Below are 22,476 nucleotides of genomic sequence, written 5' to 3' on the forward strand. Positions count from 1 at the left end.
ATTGATTCAGTTCAATTTGGAAAACATGACTCAGTTTCTATGCATTGCCCTGGGGCAATTGGATGGGGACCAGCTGGAATCATTAGCCTGCCTTCCCAAAATCCTTCTTCCTCTTCTGACCAGTGAAGCAGCCCTCTGCACTGCCTGGTTCTGAGTCAGTCTCATCGGTTGCCATATTGTTCCTCCTATCTCGTCAACTATCCCTCTGGCTTTGTCCCCGTATTAGTTTCATCTTAAGCTTTCTTAGCCGAGATTTTAAATCCTGTAACTCTTTCTTGCCTGAACTATATGCTCACAAACATGTCATGCATTCTGGGTTACATGGAAAGTACTGAGCTGGAGCAGATCAGGGACATGAACCAGTCCAGAACAGAGCCTAGAAGATGTCAGGTTCTCATTCATTCATTCATTTAATAAATATTTATTAAGCATGTACTCTATGTTAGGACCCAGAATAAATAAAACACATAAATAAACAAACAAATAAAAAATAAATGCTGTTGAATTGATTCCTACTCACAGACAGCCCATGTGTGTTCACAGTAGGGCTGTGCTCCATAGGGTTTTCAGTAAGTGCTTTTTGAGAAGTAGACCACCAGGCCTTTCTTTTGAGGTATCAACCTTTCCCTTAGCAGCTAAGTGCGTTAACCGTTTGCACCACCCAGGGACTCCAGGACCTAGAATAGATGTTAGGAATTTCACAGGGAACAAGACGGACAAGCTCTCTTCCTTCTCTCATGGAGCTACTGTTGAGAAAAGATGGACAAAAAACGGTTGACACTAAATAAAAAAAAAAAAAATGGGACTTCAAGTAGTACTAAGTGCTATGATGAAAAATAAAGAGGGTCTGAAAATGAGAAGATTTTCTAGATGCCAGGAGGTAAAGATGCTTGAATGCAGTGGTTAAATTAGAAAACAGGAAGTCAGCAAGATTGAGAAGAGTAATCAGATCTCAGATGATTGACGAGAACATAGTGGGCAGCCGAACATACCAAAATGTACCAGGTGCAAGAGGGGATGGCCCTTAGTCTCTTTTTTAGCTTCTATCTGAGAAGGAATTTCTCTCAGGATCTGGGTTAGTGGGTTGATGGTCATGAAGAAAATGGCTGCATCAAATTGTGGGAAGACTACAGGAGTTGTAGGAAGGAGTTTCTTGAAATGTACTAAATTGGCAGGTTTTCTTAATTTCAAAGAAAATGGATCAAAGGGCAGGAATAGTATTGCACAAAAGTAGAAAAAGTCCCTTCCCCTGGGTCTGTCAGGTGAAGCTCCTTACAAATTCTTCACACAGGTTGCAGGCTTCAGCACAATGCTTAGGCATATAATTAAGCTACAGCAACAAATTAGGTGCAATTAAATGTTTTCAACTCTCCCACATACCTGAAACCAAAACTGTGAAAAAAGGGCATATCTCAGGTAATTCATTGCCAAGAAATATTTAATAACCTCTCTTCTGCTACATTTAACATAAGGCATGAGTGCTTGGCTGGGACTTAGTCATGAAGTTCCCTGGAGCCATGGGCATGTTACTGCTGCACACTAAAGGAAAATCCCAAATGCATGGCTTAATTAGCAACTCTTGCCACACCACTTCACACCTAAATTCTTTATCCTTTGGGCACACATACTATAACCACAATGCACTGTATTAATATCTACTTTATAGCCAAACTTTCATCTACCCACAACAAAAAGTTGTCTCCTTTTTGTAAAACTGTTTAGCTGACTGTCTCAAAACGGCAGTAACAAAGCCTCTCCCTTTGTAGCCTGATCAGTCATGGACCCTGCTGAATTCAAGGAAGAGATGATTTTATGCCCTCATTTTGCTCTAATACCAGAGCAGAAACTCCTTTAATGTTAAGATTCTCTAGAGAAGGATGTGGTTTTAAAAGGATTGACTCTCAAGAAGCATAGGTGCCTGGCAACTTAAGAAATGTGTAATACAATGTGTCAGCTTTCTCCCTCAGGCCCATTTCTGCTTTGAGCATATTTAGAAGAGGAGGCAGGGAGAGAGAGTCTATCTTTAAAAAAAAAAAAAAAAATTACCCAAATATGTAACAGATGGAATGATGGATAAATGTCAATTACAGTTGTCAAAATTTGCAATGGCAGATCGTATTGGCTTTGGGTTTAGCATGCTAGATGACAGTGGGGATGGGTGTATTATTTGCATTTAAGGAAGTGTATACTGAGCCAGGAAACCCTGATGGCATAGTGGCTAAAAGCTATGGCTGCTAATCAAAAGGTTGGCAGTTCGAATCCGCCAAGTGCTCTTTGGAAACTGTATGGGGCAGTTCTACTCTGTCCTATAGGGTCGCTATGAGTCAAAACCAGCTCGATGGAAGTGGGGTTTTTTTTGTGGGGGGTACTGAGCCAATGGGGTTAGGTCTTCAGGTTCCAGTAGTGAGGGGGTTACACTTCCAATTTCTGACAAAAAGGAGATGGACACCAACATTCAAGGTGGGGAAAACAAACAAACAAAAAAAACCCTTAAAATCAAGCTTTCCAAACCTTAAGCAAAAAAAGTATATGTCTGTGTGTGCACTACCTGAAAACTGAAAAAAAAAAAAGATAAATTTTATTTTGTGCCTTAAGATAAATTGGGTTTTCCCATTTCAAAGCACTTGTGTATAACTCTGAGAGCTATTTGTTACCTCTTAGACTTGAAAAAATATAGCAAGTACAGTCAGATTGTATCTATTCTACACCACTGCAACTGACCAGGAAGTGCTAAATTCCTGTTCTTGGCTAGTGGATTTTTCTCGACTCCATTTACCAGTTTTTCTGGCTTTTCATTTCACCCACTTTGTTTCCCTGTCCTGTACATACGGCCTCAGCGCCCATTTCCTCTGTTACAACACAAATTCTCATCAGAGACATAGATTTACCACTTGGTTTGGTTTCACATGATGGCCTGCAGGACCACATTGGTTTTTCCCTGTTCATCATCATGGCCTGTTTTTTGTGTTTGGAAACATTCCAGCCATGAAAATCCCTCAGAGTTCTCCATTATCTTTCACCAGGAGAAGACACGCTCTCTTTTAGTCCTCTGGAGGCAGATCTAGGGAAGTTTAGGGGCAATTTTAATGAGCACTAGGAATGAGGTATTTCAGAGGACTGAATTTGCAGTCAGCGTCCCTGGGTGGTACAAATACTTACTGCATTTACGCCTGGTGATCTATTTCTGAAAAATCAGCCATTGAAAACCCTATAAGCCCTACGGAGCACAGTTCTACTCCGACACACAAAAGGTTACCGTGAGTTGTAACTGACTCAATGACAACTGCTTTTTTAAGTTCTGGCAGCATAAAAAAAATGTACCTCCATTTCCCAGAGCAGGAGGGGTTTCTCCTTTGTGACTTAGTGTGTTTTATCAAAGGTTAGTTTCAGTTGACATTTAAAAACTTAATGAGGTATACGTGAGAAGAGGCATGTTACTTTAAAAAAAAAAATTATTTTGTTGTTCTTGTTCAGAATATACACAGCAAAACACAGCAATTCAACTGTTCCTACATGTACAATTCAGTGACATTAATTACATTCTTCCAGTTGGGCAACCATTCTCACCCTCCTTTTCTGAGTTGTTCCTCCCCCATTAACATAAACTTACTGTCCCCTTAGATTCCTATCTAATCTTTTGAGTTGTTGTTGTCACTTTAATCCCATATAGAAAGTTCTTAAAAGAGCATAATGCTCAAGGCAGACATTTATTTCCTAGGTTAGCTAAACTATAGTTTTATTTTAAGAAGACTTCAGGGGATATTTTGGTTTAAGTTTTTCCAAGATTCTCTCAGGGCAATAGTTTCAGGGGTTCATCTAGCCCCCATGCCTCCAGAAGGTCTGGAGTCTATAAGCATTTGAAATTCTGTTCTGCATTTTCCCCCTTTTGATCAGGATGCTTCTGTAGAATCTTTGATCAAAATGTTTAGTAATGGTAACCAGGCACAATCCAGTTCTGGTCTTATGGCAAAGGAGGCAGTTGTCCATGAAGGCAATTAGCCACACAGTCCATATCCTCCTCCTATTCTTGGCTCTCCTTCCTCTGCTGCTCCAGGCAAATAGGAATCAATTGTCATGACTTGGATGGCCTCTTGCAAACTTTTAAGACCCCAGGCACTATGCAATGAACTAGAAGGTAGAATAGAAGCTCTAAACACATCATTAAACCAATTAACCAGAATATTCTGTGAAACCATGACCCTAAACTTTCAAACCAAGGAACAAAATCCCTTGAAGTTTTTGGTTGTTTAGTTGCATATCAATAGTCTCAGCAGCTACTGTTTTGTTTTTGGTCATTGTAAATATATCTACAACACAACTTTTGCCAATTCAACTTTTTACTGCTGTACAATTTATTGACATCAAGTACAATAATTGGCTTTGCAACCCTATCCTTAATCAATGTGATTTTTCTATCATTATTAACCTTCCCCATCCCCCTCCCTCCCACCCTTGGTAACTATTAATAAATTTTGGTTTTTTTTACACATTTGCCTTTTCTTGTCTTTTTATATAAATGATGTCATACAATATTTTTCATTTTGTGATTTTGACTTTTTTCACTCAGCATAATGTCTTCAGGCTCCACCCATATTATAGCATGTATCAAGACTTGGTTTCTTCTACTGCCTGAGTAATATTTGAGATGCCAGGCCTGTTCTCTATCATAAAGATTTGATATCTTCATATATTCATGGCTTTTCCAGAGGTACCCAAGTGGTGGGCAGAAGTACAAACTCCCTAGAGATTGTGAGGGCTCTCAGTTGAAAGAATTTTAGAATATGCAGTTTGTATCGCAAACATCAGTAAGTTGTTTAGCTGGGTTACTTCTTTGCTTGGGCTGGCTCCTCTCTCTGTGGGAGATTTCTCTGAGGTTATTAGTTCCAAAAACCTGACTGGGTATAAGAATTACCTGGGGATCTCTTTAAAAAACAAAACAAAACAAAACAAACTGCAGGTTTCTTGCTACAGTCTCAGAAATTTTGACTTGATTGATCTGGAATAAGGCCCAAAAAGTCAACCCACCAAAAAAAAAAAAAAAAAAAAAAAATTCCCAGTTGACTCTAATGCTTCCCACAGCCAGGTCGGGGAGGCCACCCCCACCCTTTTGTCATGCTAACCAGCTTGTTTTGGAACTGAACCCTGACCCCAGCCTCATTAGTACCGCAGGCCAGCTACTGCAGCTAACTGGTTCCATTTGGGAGTATATAACCTTGTCTCTGATCTTGCTAGAGGGCATTTATGTGAGAAAATAACCCTTAGCTGTACTTGCCAGCATAGCTCAATGTGTGATTTTAATACTGCCCTTTGGTTTCCTAACTATACAATTTCAAAAAACGCTTTAATCTTCAAGAGAATATCTATATTTGAGTGGAGAAAAAAGGAAAACCTGGTTAAAAAAAAAAAAAAGAGTGCAATAATTAGCTCCCTATAGCCTTCTCCTAGTAAGAAAGGTTTCACACATTTCAATGACCCTTTCAAAAAATCTGAATTTAAATCTTATTTTTTAATTTTTTCCTCAAGCAGGAATTACACACCTTCTAATGGCTCAGTATACTGGTAGAAATATCCTTATTATCTTTCGGATTTTTTTCCCTGGGTTAGTATGGAAAATAATAGGTACTGGATACCGGCTGTGTGTGATGTGTCACTTAAGGTCGTTAAACACTGATTGCTAATTTTTTCTTCAAAAGCAGGCAGATGTGACCCAACAGCAAGTCATCTCATTGTTATGATGCATGTTTCTGTATACCTGGCTCATTTTTGCATCTATTGACTGTTATTAATGGAGAAGATAGAAGAATAAAGGAGTCATTTTGTACTGAGATGAGACTTTCAAGAAAGGATAACAGGTCAAGAGAAAACTCAAAATTCTATCCCTTAAAGAGGGCAAAAGATTTTAATGGGCCAGTTGGTTTTTCTAAGTCTACAAAAAAGTCTACCCAGGAACACATTAACCAGAATGGTTTACTCAGTAACCTCTCTCAGGCAGGACCAGAGTAGAAACACTGAGAAGAATTTAGGAGCTCAGTAAAGCTCTGTGCTCAGTGAAGCGGAGGCAAGCCCCAAATTCCAGACGGAAGCTACGCTGATTAATATCAGTACAAAATCAGATAAAGACATGCTTCCAGGGCTGTGCTCTGGGTCAGTGGTTCTCAAAATTCAGTGTGCCTAAGAATCCTCTGGGTAGCTTGTTGAAAATGCAGATTCTTGGGCGCCATTCACTGAAATCCTGATTCATTAGGCCTAGAACAACAACAACAACAACAACAAAGTGTTTATTTAGTTAGCCCTGTGATTTAAATCACAATTCCAGGTACACTGCTCTAGATAATGTCTTTGGTGAAAAATATTAAATTTAAAAAGCAGACATGTTTCTTCACTTATAAAAGGAATGACATCATTTTAGAAAATAGGGAAACCGCAGGAAAATAGAAAAGAAGAAAACTACTCTTCAACTGCCCCAAATTTGAGCATCTCATGAGGTTGTCTACTAAGGTCTCTCCTCTTCTCTCTTTTTTTTTGCAAGCTCTGGTGGATTTCCCTTCTTCGGCTTTCCTCAGCTACCTCTACTTTCAAGTGCTAGCCCCAACCTATGTCATATATCTCCAATTTTCTTTGACTAGTCCCATTTAGGTGTCCTACTGTCATCTCAAGGAGCCCTGGTAGCACAGTGGTAAAAGCTCGGATACTAACCGAAAGGTCAATTGGTTTGAACCTACTCCAGGGGAGAGAGATGTGGCAGTCTGCTTCCATATATATTTCAGCCTTCGAAGCGCTATGGGGCAATTCTACTCTGTGCTGTAGGGTCACTATAAGTCAGAATGGACTCCATGGCAACGTGTTACTGTCATCTTAAATTTAACATGTCTAAAAACAATCTGATTTTTACCACCCAAACTGGCTCTATTCCTCTTATTGCTAAGAGGAAAGATACTCTCCCCAACATACGTTAGAAGCTTCTTTAGTACTTCTGTCTTTCACATCATTTTCTAACCAGTTGTTAAATTCTCCTAATTTGTTCTTCCCAAATCCCCTTTGCAACTATCCCTTCTATTCAAGGTAAACATTGGATGGTATGTATTTGTACAGTTGTACTGATTAAAAAAAAAAAAAATTTTTTTTTTACTGATGTTAAACTGTTGAAAAATTTCCTACTTACTGAGTCCCTTAAGTATTCACCATCACCTTACTACCCTTTCCTTTCTCCTGGGACCTCCCCTACAATCTTACTTAATCCAGCAACTGAGGGTTTACCCCTGGCCCTACTGCAGGACCCTTCAGAAGTCCTCATTCAACCCTCAGTTAGCTCTCTTGTAAACAGACAGTACCCATGCTGTAATAAAAACCAAACCAAAACTGTTGTCATCAAGTAGATTTCAACTCATTGGTATTTCTTGTGTTACAGAGTAGAACTTAGCTCTATAGAGTTTTCTAGGCTATAATTTCCATGCAGATGGCCAGGCCTTTCTTCTGTGGTGCCTCTGGGTAGGTTCAAACCCCAAACCTTTTTATTAGTAACCAAGAAAAAATTGTGCCACCTAGGGAACTTCTACCCATGCTGTATAGGATGTTAAATATGTTGGTTATCACTCTTGCTTTTATTCATTAGTTCAGGAAGCAAGCATGAATAAGCATTAATTCAATTATTCATTCAACAAGCATCTATTAAGTGCCTACTAAGTTCAAGACACTGAACTAGGCACTGGAGATACAGTGGGGATTTTCACGCCTTCATGGAGATTACATACTAGGGGAGGAGACAGTCATTGAACAAGAGAACAAGTAAGCAAGAAAGGAACTGACAAATTGTAACAAATGCCATGAAGGAAATACATGGCGACCTTCATTCATTCAAATAGATTTTGCATGCCTAACACCTGTTCTAGGAGCCCTGGGGCAGAGTGGTTAAGGGCTTGGCTGCTAACTGAAAGGTCAGTGGCTGGAACCCACCAGCTGCTCTGTGGGAGAAAGATGTGGCATTCTACTTCCGTAAACATTTATAACCTTGGAAACCCTGAGGGGCAGTCCTACTCTGTCCTATAGGGTCTCTATGAGTTGCAATCGACTCAATAGGAACAGGTTTGATTTGTTTTTTTTTAGCCCTCTTCTAAGTTCTGGTAATTTAGTGATACATAAAACAATAAAGGTGCTCGTGGAGCCTCCATTCTTTCCGGCAGTTGATGAATTAAGAAAGTTAGGAGGAAGTAAATTTAGATGGATTGGTTAAAGAAGGACTCCACAAAAAGAGGCTATTTAAGCTAACAACTGAAAGATACAAAGATCTGGAGGAAGGACATTCCCAGCAGGGGAAGCAAATTCAAAGCAAATTCCTAGTGGAGGAACAGAAAGGAAACCAGCAAAGTTCTAGCACAGGGAGGAAAGTTTAATGAGGTAAGGTCAGAGATGTTGGAAAGCCACCCCAACTGCTGAGCCGAAAACTAAATTAGAGAAGGGAAAAAGTAGAAACAGGGAGACAAAGCTATTCAAAGTTATTTGAATCAGAAAATAGAATGACTTAGACAGGGTGATGGCAGGGTAGATGGATGGATGAAAAGATGGATTAGAGATGTTATTTTGGGGCTATAAATTATTTGATTTGCTGATAAATTAGATAGCAGAATTAGATATGGGAATTGAAGACAGGAGGCAAGGGTGTTTCCTACATTTTTGGATTGAGCAACTGAAGCTTGCTGATGCCATTTAATGTGATGCTAAAGACTGGGGGCAATAGTAGATCTGGGGTGGGAGAGTCATTTGAACATGTTAGCACCATTTGAATGTATTAAATTTGAGATGCATATAGATATACATGTGGAAATTTCAAATAAGCAGTTGGGACTGTGGGTCTGTTTCTCAGAGAACAGACTGTTTCTGGAAACAAATTTAGGGAGTCATCGGCTTCCCTTGGAATTTAAAATATTTAGAAGAATTCTAGCTATCAGCTAGGAAGATAGGGTAGACAGAGAAGAAAAGAGAATCCAGAAGAAAGTTTAGTGTTACTCTGACACTTTGAGGTGAAGCCAACAAAACAGACTAAGAACAAACAAGCAGGGACATAAGAAGAAAAACAGGAGAGACAATGTTACAGAGGCTATGGCGTATATATACATATATATATCTCAGAGAACGAAACCCGTTATCATCGAGTTGATCCCAGCTCACTGCAACTCTATAGGACAGAGTAGATCAAACCCATAGAGTTTTCAAGGAGTGGCTAGTGGATTCAAACTGCCAACCTTTTGATTAGCAGTCATAGCACTTAACCACTGCACCACCAGGGTTTCCATATGTGTGTGTGTGTATATATATATACATATAAAATCCTGGGGTGTAGTGGTTAAGAGAGTTCTGCTGCTAACAAAAGCCAAAAGGTAAGCAGTTCGAATCCACTGGGCACTCCCTGGAAATCATATGGGGCAGTTCTACTCTGTCCTATAGTGTTGCTGTTAGTTGGAATCAACTCAATGGCAATGGGTTTTATATATATATATAGGTTGAACATTTTCCCCTCCCTTAATTCCCCTGTATCTTAATCCACATATTTCAGGTGGGACTGCTGCTTTACCAACTCATATAATCCTCCCTCTAGCTCTAGGTTGAGCATGGAACCAGGCTTGCTCAATTGAAGCCTTCCCATGACTTCTGCTTATTCTCAGGGGAGGAATATTTTTTTCCCAATTAAGACCACTAAAAGAAAGGGCAATTGATATAAATCTACAAATGCCAGTGGCCTTCTTTGTTACCACATGAGGTGAACCAGCCTAGCAATGAAGATAACACAGAGGAAATGTGAGCTGAGAGGTAGAGAAAAACAAATAGATTCCTGATAATATTGTTTGAACCTCTAGATCCTTTGATGCCTTAAGCTAGCATCATCTCTTGGGCTTCCTGGGTAGAAGAGTCTATAATTCCTTTTGTGTTTAAACAAGTTGGTTTGAATTGTGTTCCTATAACTTGCAGCCAGATACATAACTATTATAGAAACCAGGAGAGGAGCTGTTTCAAGAGGGGTGGAGTAACCAACTGTGATAAAAGCCATTGAAAAGCTGAGAAAGGCTAGGGCACAGGGTTAACTGAATTTGGCAGCATGGAGTCATTGGTGACTTTGATGAAAGGAATGTCATTGCAGTGGTAAGATTGGAAGCTAACTGGAGTGGGGAAAAGACTAAATTGGAGGTGGTTAGGTAGAGAAAGTGAAAGTGGGCAACTCATTTAAGACCTTTTTTTTCTAAAAGGTCCACTGCGGTTGAGTTGATTCTGATTCATAGCAACCCTACAGGACAGAGTAGAACTGTCTCATAAGGCCTCCAAGGAGAGGCTGGTGGATTCAAACTGCCACCCTTTTGGTTAGCAGCCATAGCTCTTAACCACTGTACCACCAGAGCTACTTATAGGGTCACTAAGAGTCGGAGTCGATTTGAAGGCAATGAGTTTTTTTGTTCGTTTGTAAAAGGAAGTACGGTGGTTACTGAAAAGGACTATGGTGCCAATGGAGAAGCAAGGGAATATCTGTTATTTACCTCAGATCACTCACTCACCAAATATTTACTGAAGGATGACTACGTGTGAAGCTATTTTAGCCCCTGAAAATTTAAGAAAAGATCTATCATTACCATGCTGAGTTTCCCAACAAAGTAGGCATGATGATGGTAGGTTTTTTTCCAATGAAAATTAACATAGTATAAGGTAAATCCCTGTAGGTGACAAAAATGTGCTGATCATTGTTTTCTGCCTGGCTTTTAACATTTGAATTTCTGCAAAATCTTTCCCCCAAAATTGTTCAAATATGTTCGATACGCGTTTAGATGGACCCCTTCCTTCCAGGGAAAGAGGAGGATTTTGCTCACTCTGAGATGATGAACTTAATGAAGAAGTATTTCAAATCATTTCTTTTCAGAAGTAGACCGCTGGGTCCTTCTTCCTAGTCTGGAAACTGAGCTGAAGTCTGTCCGCCATGGGGGACCCTGCTGGCATTTGAATACCGGTGGCATAGTGTCCACCATCACAGCAACACATAAGCCCTCACAGTATGACAAACTGACAGTCATGTGGGGATGTAGCCAGTGAAAACTTTATGAGTAGCAGCAGAACATGGTCTGATATAGTGCTGGAAGATAAGCCCCCCAGATTGGAAGGCATTCAAAAGGCAACTGGGGAAGAGCCGCTCCTCAAAGTAGAATTGACATTAAGGACGTGGATGGAGTCAAGCTTTTCAGGACCTTCATTTGCTGACATGCCACAACTCAAAATGAGAAGAAACTGCTGCAAACATCCATTAATAATTGGAATGTGGAATGTACGAAGTATGAATCTAGGAAAATTGAGAATTGTCCAAAATGAAATGGAACACATAAAGATCTGTATCCTAGGCATTAGTGAGCTGAAATGGACTGGTATTGGCAATTTTGAACTGGACAATCATATGGGCTACTATGCCAGGAATGACAGAGTGAAGGCGAATGGCATTGCATTCATCATCAAAAAGAACATTTTAAGATCTATCCTGAAGTACGGCGCTGTCAGTGATAGGATAATATCCATACACCTACAAGGAAGACCAGTTAATACGACTATTCAAATTTACACACCAATCATTAAGGCCAAAGATGAAGAAATTGAAGATTTTTACCAACTTCTGCAGTCTGAAATTGATCGAACAGGCAATCAGGATGCATTGATAATTACTGGTGATTGGTATGCAAAAGTTGGAAACAAAGAAGGATCGGTAGTTGGAAAATATGACCTTGGTGATAGAAACGATGCCAGAGATTACATGATAGAATTTTGCAAGATCAACGACTTCTTCATTGCAAATACATTTTTTCAACAATATAAACAGCAACCATACACGTGGACCTCATCAGATAGAATACGCAGAAATAAAATTGACTACATCTGTGGAAAGAGACGATGGAAAAACTCATTATCATCAGTCAGAACAAGGCCAGGGGCCGACTGCAGAACAGACCATTAATTGCTGATAAGCAAGTTCTATTTGAAGCTGAAGAAAATTAGAACAAGTTCATAAGTGCCAAAGTACCACCTTGACTATATCCCACCTGAATTTAGACTGTCTCAAGGACAGATTTGACACACTGAACACTAATGAGCAAAGCCAGACAAGTTGTGGAATGACATCAAAGATATCATACATGAAGAAAGCAAGAAGTCATTAAAAAGACAGGAAAGAAAGAAAAGGCCAAAGTGGATGTCAGAAGAGACTCTGAAACTTGCTCTTGAACATTGAGTAGCTAAAGCAAAAGGAAGAAATGATGAAGTAAAAGAACAGAAGATTTCAAAGGGCGGCTCGAGAAGACAAAGTATTATAATGATATGTGGAAACAGCCGGAGATAGAAAAGGAAAAAGGGAAGAACACACTTGGCATTTCTCAAGCTGAAAGCACTGAAGAAAAAATCCAAGCCTCAAGTTGCAATAGAGAAGGATTCTATGGGAAAAATATTAAACAAGGCAGGAAGCATGAAAAGAAGATGGAAAGAATGTACCGAGTCATTATACAAAAAAGAATTGGTCAATGTTCAATCATTTCATAAGACAGCACATGATCAGGAATCGATGGTACTGAAGGAGGAAGTCAAAGCTGCACTGAAGTCACCGGTGAAATAAAAAGCTCAAGGGATTGATGGAATATCAACTGAGAAGCTTCAACAAACGGATGCAGCGATGGGAGTGCCTACTCGTCCATGCCAAGAAATTTGGAATACAGCTACCTGGACAACTGACTGGAAGAGATCCATATTTATGCCTAGTCCCAAGAAAGGTGATCTAACTAAATGCAGAAATTGTCGAGCAATCATTAATATCACACACGTAAAATTTTGCTGAAGATCATTCAAAAGCAGCTGCAACTGTGTATCTACAGAGGACTGCTAGAAATTCAAGCCAGATTCAAACGAGAATATAAAACTGGGATATATTGCTCATGTCAGATGGATCCTGGCTGAAAGCAGAGAATACCAGAGAGATGCTTACTCTATTTCATTGACTATGTAAAGGCATTCAAATTTCTGGATCATAACACATTATGGATAACATTGCAAAGAATGGGAATTCCAAAACATTTTAACTGTGTTCATGAGGAAATTGTACACAGACCAAGAGGTAGTCTTTCGAACAGAACAAGAGGATACTACATGGTTTAAAGTCAAGAAAGGTGTGCATCAGGGCTGTATCCTTACTTTCACCATACCTATTCAATCTGAGGAAACCCTGGTGGTGTAGTGGTTAAGAGCTACAGCTGGTAACCAAAAGGTCGGCAGCTTGAATCCCTCAGCCGCTCCTTGGAAACCCTATGGGGCAGTTCAACTCTGTCATATAGGGTCGCTATGCATCAGAAGAGACTCCGTAGCAATGGATTTTTTTTTAATTTTTATTTTATATTCAATCTGTATGGTGAGGCAATAATCTGAGAAGCTGGACTCTTTGAAAAAGAATGGGCATCAAGATTGGAGGAAGATGCATTAACTTGGGTTATGCAGATGACACGACTTTGCTTGCTGAAAGTGAAGAGGACTTGAAGCACTTACTGATGTGAACATCAAAGACCACAGCCTTCAGTATGGGCTACACCTCAACATAAAGACAACAAAAACTCTCACACCTGTATCAATAAGCAACATCGTGATAAATGGAGAAAAGATTCAAGTTGTCAAGGATTTAATTTTACTAGGATCCACAATCAACTCCCGTGGAAGCAGCAGTCAAGAGATCAAAAGATGCATTGCATTTGGCAAACCTGCTGCAAAAGACCTGTTTAAAGTGTTGAAAAGCAAAGACGTCACCTTGAAGACCAAGGTATGCCTGACCCAAGCCATGGTGTTTTCAATTGCCTTTTAAGCATGCGAAAGCTGGACAGTGAATAAGGAAGACCAAAGAAGAATTGACGTCTTTGAATTGTTATTGTTGTTTTCAGGTGCCATCATGAAACAACATCATGTTATTGTTGTTGTTTTCAGGTGCCATCAAGTCAGTTCTGATTCGTAGAGACCCTATGTACAAAAGAACGAAACAGTGCCTGGTCCTGCACCATCTTCACAATCATTGCTATGCTTGAGCTCATTGTTACAGGAGCACTGTGTCAGTTCATCTCATTGAGGGTCTTCCTCTTTTTCAATGACCCTCTGCTTTGGCAAGCATGATGTTCTTCTCCGGGGACTGATCCCTCCTGATATCAAAGAATGTGAGATGAAGTCTCACCATCCTTGCTTTTAAGGAGTCTTCTGGTTGTACTTCTTCCATGAAGGAGCACTGTGTCAATCCATCTTGTTGAGGGTCTTCCTCTTTTTCACTGACCATCTACTATGCATGCTGTCCTTCTCCAGGGACTGATCCCTCCTGAAAACATACCCAAAGTATGTGAGATGAAGTCTCACCATCTTTGCTTTGAAGGAGCATTCTGGCTGTATTTCTCCCAAGACAGATTTTTTCGTTGTTCTGGCAGTCCATGGTATCTTCAGTATTCTTCACCAACAGCGTAACTCAGGGCATCGATCCTTTAATCTTCCTTATTCATTGTCCAGCATTCACATGTATATGAAGTGATTGAAAACACTATTGCTTGGATCAGGTGCACCTTAGTCCTTAAAGTGACATCTTTGCTTTTTAACACTTTAAAGAGGTCTTTTGCAGCAGATTTGCCCAATGCAATGCATCATTTGATTTCTTCACTGCTGCTTCCATGGGCTTCGATTGTGGACCCAAGTAAAATGAAATCCTTGACAATTTCAGTCTTTTCTCTGTTTATCATGATGTTGCTTATTGGTTCAGTCGCGAGGATTTTTGTTTTCTTTATGTTGAGGTGTAATCCATACAAAAGGCTGTGGTCTTTGATATTTGTCAGTAAGTGCTTCAAGTCCTCTTTACTTCCAGCAAGCAAAGTTGTGGCATCTTCCTAACACATATTGAATGTTCTGCAACAAAATTTTACTTGTGTGTAGTATTAATGATAAAAAAAAAAAGTATTAATGATACTGTTCAATAATTTCCACATTCTGTTTGATAACTTCTCTTTGGAATGGGTACAAATACGATCTCTTCCAGTGGGTTGGTCAGGCAGCTGTCTTCCAAATTTCTCGGCAGAGATGGGTGAGCACTCCCAGTGCTGCAAACATTTGTTGAAACATTTCAATTGGTATTTCATCAGTTCCTGGAACCTTGTTTTTCACCAATGCCTTCAAGTGAAGCTTGAACTTCTTCCTTTAGTACCATTGGTTCTTGATCATATGCTACCTCCTGAAATAGTTGAAAATCAACCAATTACTTTTGGTATGGTGACTTTGTGTATTCCTTTTGAAGCAGAAAGCATCAAAAGAAGATAGAAAGAATATAGAGTCACTGTTTCAAAAAGAATTTGTTATTGTTGTTAGGTGTCATCAAGTCAGTTCCGACTCATAGAGACCCTATGTACAACAGAATGAAACTCTGCCTGGTGCTGTGCCATCCTCTCAATCATTGCTATAGTTGAGCCCATTGTTGCAGCCACTTTGTCAATCCATCTCATTGAGGGTCTTCCTTCCTCTTTTTGCTGACCCTCCACTAAGCATGATGTCCTTCTCCAGGGACTGGTCCCCCCGATAACATGCCCAAAGTAAGGGAGACGAAATCTCTCTACCCTCACTTCTAAGGAGCATTCTGGCTATACTTCCAAGACAGGTTTTTGTTCGTTCTTCTGGCAGCCCATGGTATATTCAATATTCTTTGCTAAGGTAGTGAGACTAAAAAAAAGAAAATACAGACCTTGCTATCTAAGAACTCAATATCTAGTATGGAGACAAATATTAACAATTAAAAAAATATGATAATCATGACAGAAGTAAATACGGGACCCTGTGGGAAATCTTAGGAGGAGTGCTCACATCAGATTGGAGAGTCAGTGAATATTTCCAAAAGGGCGTGGAGCTAAAATTGATTCTGGAATTGTCAGTAGGACTTGAAAGCACAGTTGACTTCCTTTACTGAGCAGCTTATTTGTTTCCCATAGGCTGACCCAGCCTGTTCGCATGAAAAGCTCTTCACTACATGTAGTAAGTGCTCAATAAATGCTGGTTTAGCTATGATTCTCAGTAGGCTTTTATCTCCATGTAGATATCCACAAGTAGTAAATTAACATTGATTAAGAAGAGGTAGGCAATTACTAGGGTAAAAAGAGCACAGCTTTGGAATTTTGCAGATCAAACTTGAAATTCACCTCAGCTACTCACTGTGTGACCTTGGAAACTCACTCTGAGCTTCAGGTTCCTTGTCTATATAAAAAGAACAGAGCAGATTGGCCTAGCTGATCACTGGATGAGTTCCAAAATTTGGCTGTTTGCAGAGCCAGTGGGCTGGTGACCACTTGTGGCTTCTCCTTGCATAAATTGAAATGCATTGCTATTTTCTGGCAGGATATACAAAGAAGAGGTTTTTTGTTTGTTTATTTATTTTGGTTTGAGCACTGTTACTTGAGAGCAAGGAAGGAGCTGAAAGCTAGTGTCCCCTTGAACTGGTAGGAAGTCCTCATAGAGAAGTGCTGGAGTGATCTTTCATGGGACTCTGGGTATAGGCAGTACTCCGTTGGGACCCAAGGTCAAAGCCCATACAGCACTGGGGAGAGGGCTAGTCTTTTCCACTTTTGCCAGCAACACAACACTGATATTTTGTTTCCATTAAATTCCTATCTATCAGTCAGCTTTGCTGTGGTAACGACCCCCAAATCTCAGTGGTTCATAAAAGCAAACATTTGTTTCTTGCTCAGGTCACGTGTTGGCATTTGTGAGTCAGCTGCAGTTTCTATGGCTCTTCGGCTGTGCTTGACTTAGCTGTATATGTCTTCTTATCCCAGGCACTTCATAGGACATGTCATTTTCATAACAGTGAGAGAAGAACAAGGGAGTTGGAAGCAAGTGGTACCTTCTAAAGCTTCTGCTCAGATGTAGCCAACTGCGTATCTGCTCACAGGTCATCAACCAAAGCAAATCTCATGGCTAAGCTTGATATCAAGGGAACAAGGAAATATATAACTCCTGCATGGAGGACTGGAAATCATATGGCAACGGGCCGAGATACATAATCTTCTTTCAGGGAAAGAGGAGGTAGATATTGCCAACAATAATACAACCTATCAGGTGCTACTGTTTGCAGCTCGTTTGAAAAACCCTAGCCCTCATCCACATAGGTAAAGTGAAGACTTTATACTGGTTTATCTGGATCTATCATGTTGCTATATTTTCCTAAATTGCTGCTATCATTGGCACCGGTGATTCACTTCACTTTCACTGTCATTCAGAGCTATGTAAGCTGTTGAGGTTGTAATAGAAGTTGAAATATACAGTCAATATGCAAAGTAATCATCTTCAGAACTGATGACACATTTACAGGGAAGTTCAAACATAGGCACAGCTGTGGCAGGAGAAATTTTATGCCAAGGCATGAGTCAATATAAGTCAGGCTGGCAGCATATGTTTATATGAGAGTGGCTTACATTGTCTTGAAATTTGATATGTAACACATTTGGGCGTACTATTTTAAAATTAGATTTTAGAAGAGTTGAAGAAAACACTGAATTAGATTTTTAGAGCTTGATGCCACTACATATTGTAATGATATAACTAAGATCCCCTGATCTGATTAAATGTTCACCATGAGAACTTCTCATTTATTCATTCATTCATCCATATAGCTGTCAAACATTTATTAAACACCAACTATGTATAGGGTCACTATGAGTCGGAATCGACTCGATGGCAATGGGTTTCTTTTATGTACTATCTTTGGCATTGCAGAGGCAAAGATGAATAGTCATGTCCCAGCGTGGAACAGCTCACAGTCTAGCAAGGGATACAGACGTGTAAAAAAATAATTACAATACGTAAGACTCGTGCAAAGGTGAGAAAGGCAGCCTAGTGCAATGGAAAAAGAATGAGTTCTCTAGAGCCAGACAGATCTGCACTCAAATCTCAACAACTGCCAGGTGTATAACCTCAGGCAATTGACAAAAACTCCCCGTGTACCCTATTTGTTATCAGTAATATAAAGATTATCATGCCTACCTTATTGGTTTTTATGAGGATTAAAAATAACATCAACAAGGCAATGAGTAGAGTTTCAGAACAGAAGAAATACTCAGTAGAGGTGATGCTATTTATAAGGTTTTCATTGGCCAGTTTTTTCACGAGTAGATCACCAGGTCCTTCTTTCCAGTCTGTCTTAGTCTGGAAGCTCCACTGAAATCGGTTCACCATAGGTGACCCTGTTGGTATTTGAAATACCATAGTTTCCAGCATCACAGCAATACACAAGCAACCACAGTATGACAAACTGACAGATGAGTGGTGGACTAAGCTGCGCCTGACCCAAGACATGGTGTTTTCACATGCATGCAAAAGCTGGACAATGAATAAGGAAGACCAAAGAAGAATTGACACCTTTGAATTATGGCGTTGGTGAAGAATACCGAATATATCATGGACTGCCAGAAGAATGAACAAATATGTCTTGGAAGAAGTACAACCAGAATGCTCCTTAGAAGCAATGATAGTGAGACTTCGCCTTGTGTACTTTGGACATATTATCAGGAGGGACGAGTCACTGGAGAAGGACATCAAGCTTGGTTAAGTCGATGGTCAGCAAAAAAGAGGAAGAGGCTCAGTAAGATGGATCGACGTAGTGGCTGCAACAATGGGCTTAAACACAGAAAAGATGGTAAGGATGGCATGGGACGGGGCAGTGTTTTGTTCTGTTGTACATAGGTTCTCTACAGGTTGGAATCAACTTGATGGCACCCAACAACGACAACAGAGTTGATGCTGTTTATTATATTATGATTTTTATTGGAAGAGTTATAACGACTCACAGTTTGGAGTGAGGAGATACATCTGGGACTTTTTTTTTCTTTTTCCAAAGAGATAACAGTTGAGGGGAAAATGTTTTCAAGGAAAAGGGAATTGTATACACGAAAGGATAAAGACATGTGAATTTGGGTATCCACAGAACCCTTAGAGGTGGAGAGAAATTGGCCAGATGTATGAGTGCTGGGTGCAGTCAGATTGTGACTTGCATATCTGTCATGGTAAAGAATCTGAACTTTGGAACTCTTTCTTTATAATTATAGCTTTTGAGGTCTCTTCCACTCCTGTCTCCACTCCACCTTGCCACTGATATTTTGTGACAACTAACTCCAAAAGTCTTTTACTGTGGCTCATTTGGAGATTAAATGTTATTGTTTTTCCTGGCCCCCTAGTCCCTCTCTATAGCCCTACCCACTCTCCAACTTCTCTCTTGGTTCTTCCCTCCTCTCTGTCCTCAAAGTTTATGTTACCTCTCACCAGCAGCCTGTCTTGTGAGAGAGTCCTTGTGACTTCTCTGCTTGGTCCTAAGGTTTCTATTTCCAGAAGCTAGTTAAGGACCTTTTTAATGAGCTCATCCTCAAGACCAATTAATTTTATTTTGGAAATAAAGACTTCCTTTGAAAATGCTTTACACAATATTTTCTTGTTTTTCCTTTTTGAATCATTTGACGTTCTTTTCCCTTCTACCATCTCCTTTATCACATCCTATTTTAAAATTTTTCTATTTTTGAACTTTTTTTCTCTTCAGCAAAGCATTCCATCCCTCCAGTCCTTCCACATGGGCAGATGGCATCTAAAGCTTGCCCTTCCATTATCATTTCTTGTCTTTAATTCTGAAATACACAAAAACCCATCAACTGTAAAACAAGCATTGTTCGAGCTTTGTCCTCCTTCTGCCACTAGAAGACAGAAGAGAAACCCTTTAAAGTTCCCACTGTTGTTTCAGGGAAACACAAGAATTGTCTACACTTAAAAATCTACATCCTGCCTCTGGGATCTACACATATTTAATATGCAATTAATTCCATATTTGCGGGTCTATTTCTGGACTGTGTATATGTTCTCTTGATCTATATGTCTCTTCTTTTGTCAATACTAGATTGTCTTTGCCACCATGCATCTGTCAGTTTGTTGTACTGTGGTCGATTGCATGCTGCTGTGATGCTGAAAGCAGAGTCACCTATGGTGGACAGGTTTCAACAGAGCTTCCAGACTAAGACTAGGAAGAAGGGCCTGGCAGTCTACTTTTGAAAAAAATGGTATATTGCATCGGGCAAATCGGCTGCAAAAGACCTCTTTAAAATGTTGAAAAACAAAGATGTCGCTCTGAGGACTAAGGTGTGCCTGACCCAAGCCATGGTATTTTCAGTTGCCTCATATGCACGCAAAAGCTGGGCAATGAGCAAGGAGGACCGAGGAAGAATTGGAGCATTTAAATTATAGTGTTGGTGAAGAATACTGAATATACATACCACGGACTGCCCGAAGAATGAACAAGTCTGCCTTGGGAGAAGTACAGCCAGAGTGGTTGTTGGAAGCAAGGGTGGCAAGTGTTCTTCTCACGTACTTTAGATATGTTATCAGGAGCAATCAGTCACTGGAGAAGGCTTGAACATAGCAATGATGGCGCAGGACCGGTCACTGTTTCATTCTGTTGTACATAGGGTCGCTGTGAGTCAGAACCGACTTGATGACACCTAACAACAACAACAGCAACAGATTGTCTTGATTACTGTAGCTTTATAGTAAATCTTGAAATGAGGTAAAATTTGAAACTTTGTTCTGTTTCCCAGATTAATTCAGCTATTCTAGATGCTTTGCATTTCCATATAAATTTTAGAGTTAACTTGTCAATTATTTTTTTGAAAAATTGTTATGTACTATCGTCAAATCTCTCCAAGTAACTTTCTGCTGATAAGTTTTTTGTCACATTTCCTTGCAGTAGAAATATCCCCTAAGCTTCAGCCTTACTATATTTGATGAAAATATCGTACTTCTAAATACCATATCATTTCAGATTTTTTGGGTGGCATACATGTTCATAAATCTGACAATGTCCCATCCTTGATTTCACCCAAATTGACCTACTCATATATTGTATATCTCTCAAAAAGTTAAATATAGATCCAGAAATGTAAAAATTCAGATTTAATGTGATATCTTCCTTTTGCTTTATTTTGTCCCTTAATTATGAGGTAGGTTTGGATTTAGCACATTACTCTTTAGACCCATAACCAATTTAAAAATTCAGGTGTTTTTTTCTAATTACTTAAGTAAGTTGAATAAAACGTGATATTTAAAGTAACTTTTAAGATGCTAACAACTGTGTTAAATCAAAATAATTTAACAGATTTGTCATGAAGGCAAAGGCGAACTCTGAGCATTAAGTTCATTTTACGGGCAAACACTGCTACCTTTATCAATTCTGACTAGATTTTTTAGGTTGCATGTCCTTCCATATAAGTTCATAGAGAGTGTGTGTGAACACCCTAAAGAGACTCTTGTGTTGAAATCTACTTATATTTATTATTGCTTCTTGTTTGAAGGGCTCAATTCATTTTTTAAAACCCTATGAACTTATTTGTGGTAGTGAGGTGGGTCTGATTGACAGGAGCAATTTTGTAAAGTGGAAATTAGGACAAAGATGTTTTTCTTTGGTGACAAGATTCTAGTGAGTACGAGAATGACAGATATTTGGATCTTTAGGGACTAATAGAAAAGCTGAAAGATATTATTATCACAGAATGGGTTTTGTGTCATTTTTGGTTTTCACTACAAAGAAAGATGTGAGAATGTGGTTTGCTAACTTTAGTACTTTATAGCCTCAGTCTATGCTTTAAACCCCAGAGAGGTTTTTGATACTTATTTCACAGACTCTGAAGCCTGAGTGATTGCTAGATGAAAAACTGACCTTTAATTTCTTTGCTCCATTATACCAAATTCTCTGGAAAAAGCCACTGACACATACTGTGATAAGTCACTGAATCCGAACACTATTTAAATTGTTGATGAGTGTGCTAATTTTATAAAATCGATTTTAAGTCTTGGCAATCTTTGACACATATATATATATATTATATATATATACAAAACAAACCAAACCTGCTGCCGCCGAGTCAATTCTGACTCATAGTGACCCTATAGGACAGAGTAGAACTGCCCCACAGAGCTTCCAAAGAGCGCCTGGTGGATTTGAACTGCTGACCTTTGGGTTAGCAGCCATAGTACTTAACTACTATGTCACCAGGGTTTCCATAAATATCTATCTATATATATATTTTAACTCACTTTTTCCAAAAATTAACCTGCTTTAAAATTATTGACAGCTATATCTCAACGATATTTAAGTGGTCTGAGTGATTTTTTTAAAAAAAGGTATAGTTTTTTTTTTTTTTTAACCAACACATCAACATCTCTCCTAGAAACAGTGGTGGGACCATACTACGTGTTTTAGATCAGGAACACATAAAACAACCCTTCCCATAAAAATTGCGTGCTATTCAGTACACATTTGAAGTAAGTCTTGACTGGGCTTATTTTCCTTTGAAGGGTAGATCCCAGGCAAAATAATAAAGTTTACATTCTATTTTCAAAGTCTAGAGTCTAGATCAGTGGTGAGCAACTCAAGAC

This window comes from Loxodonta africana, chromosome 4, assembly GCF_030014295.1.
Source record: "Loxodonta africana isolate mLoxAfr1 chromosome 4, mLoxAfr1.hap2, whole genome shotgun sequence".
In the NCBI taxonomy this organism is placed as follows: Eukaryota; Metazoa; Chordata; class Mammalia; order Proboscidea; family Elephantidae; genus Loxodonta; species Loxodonta africana.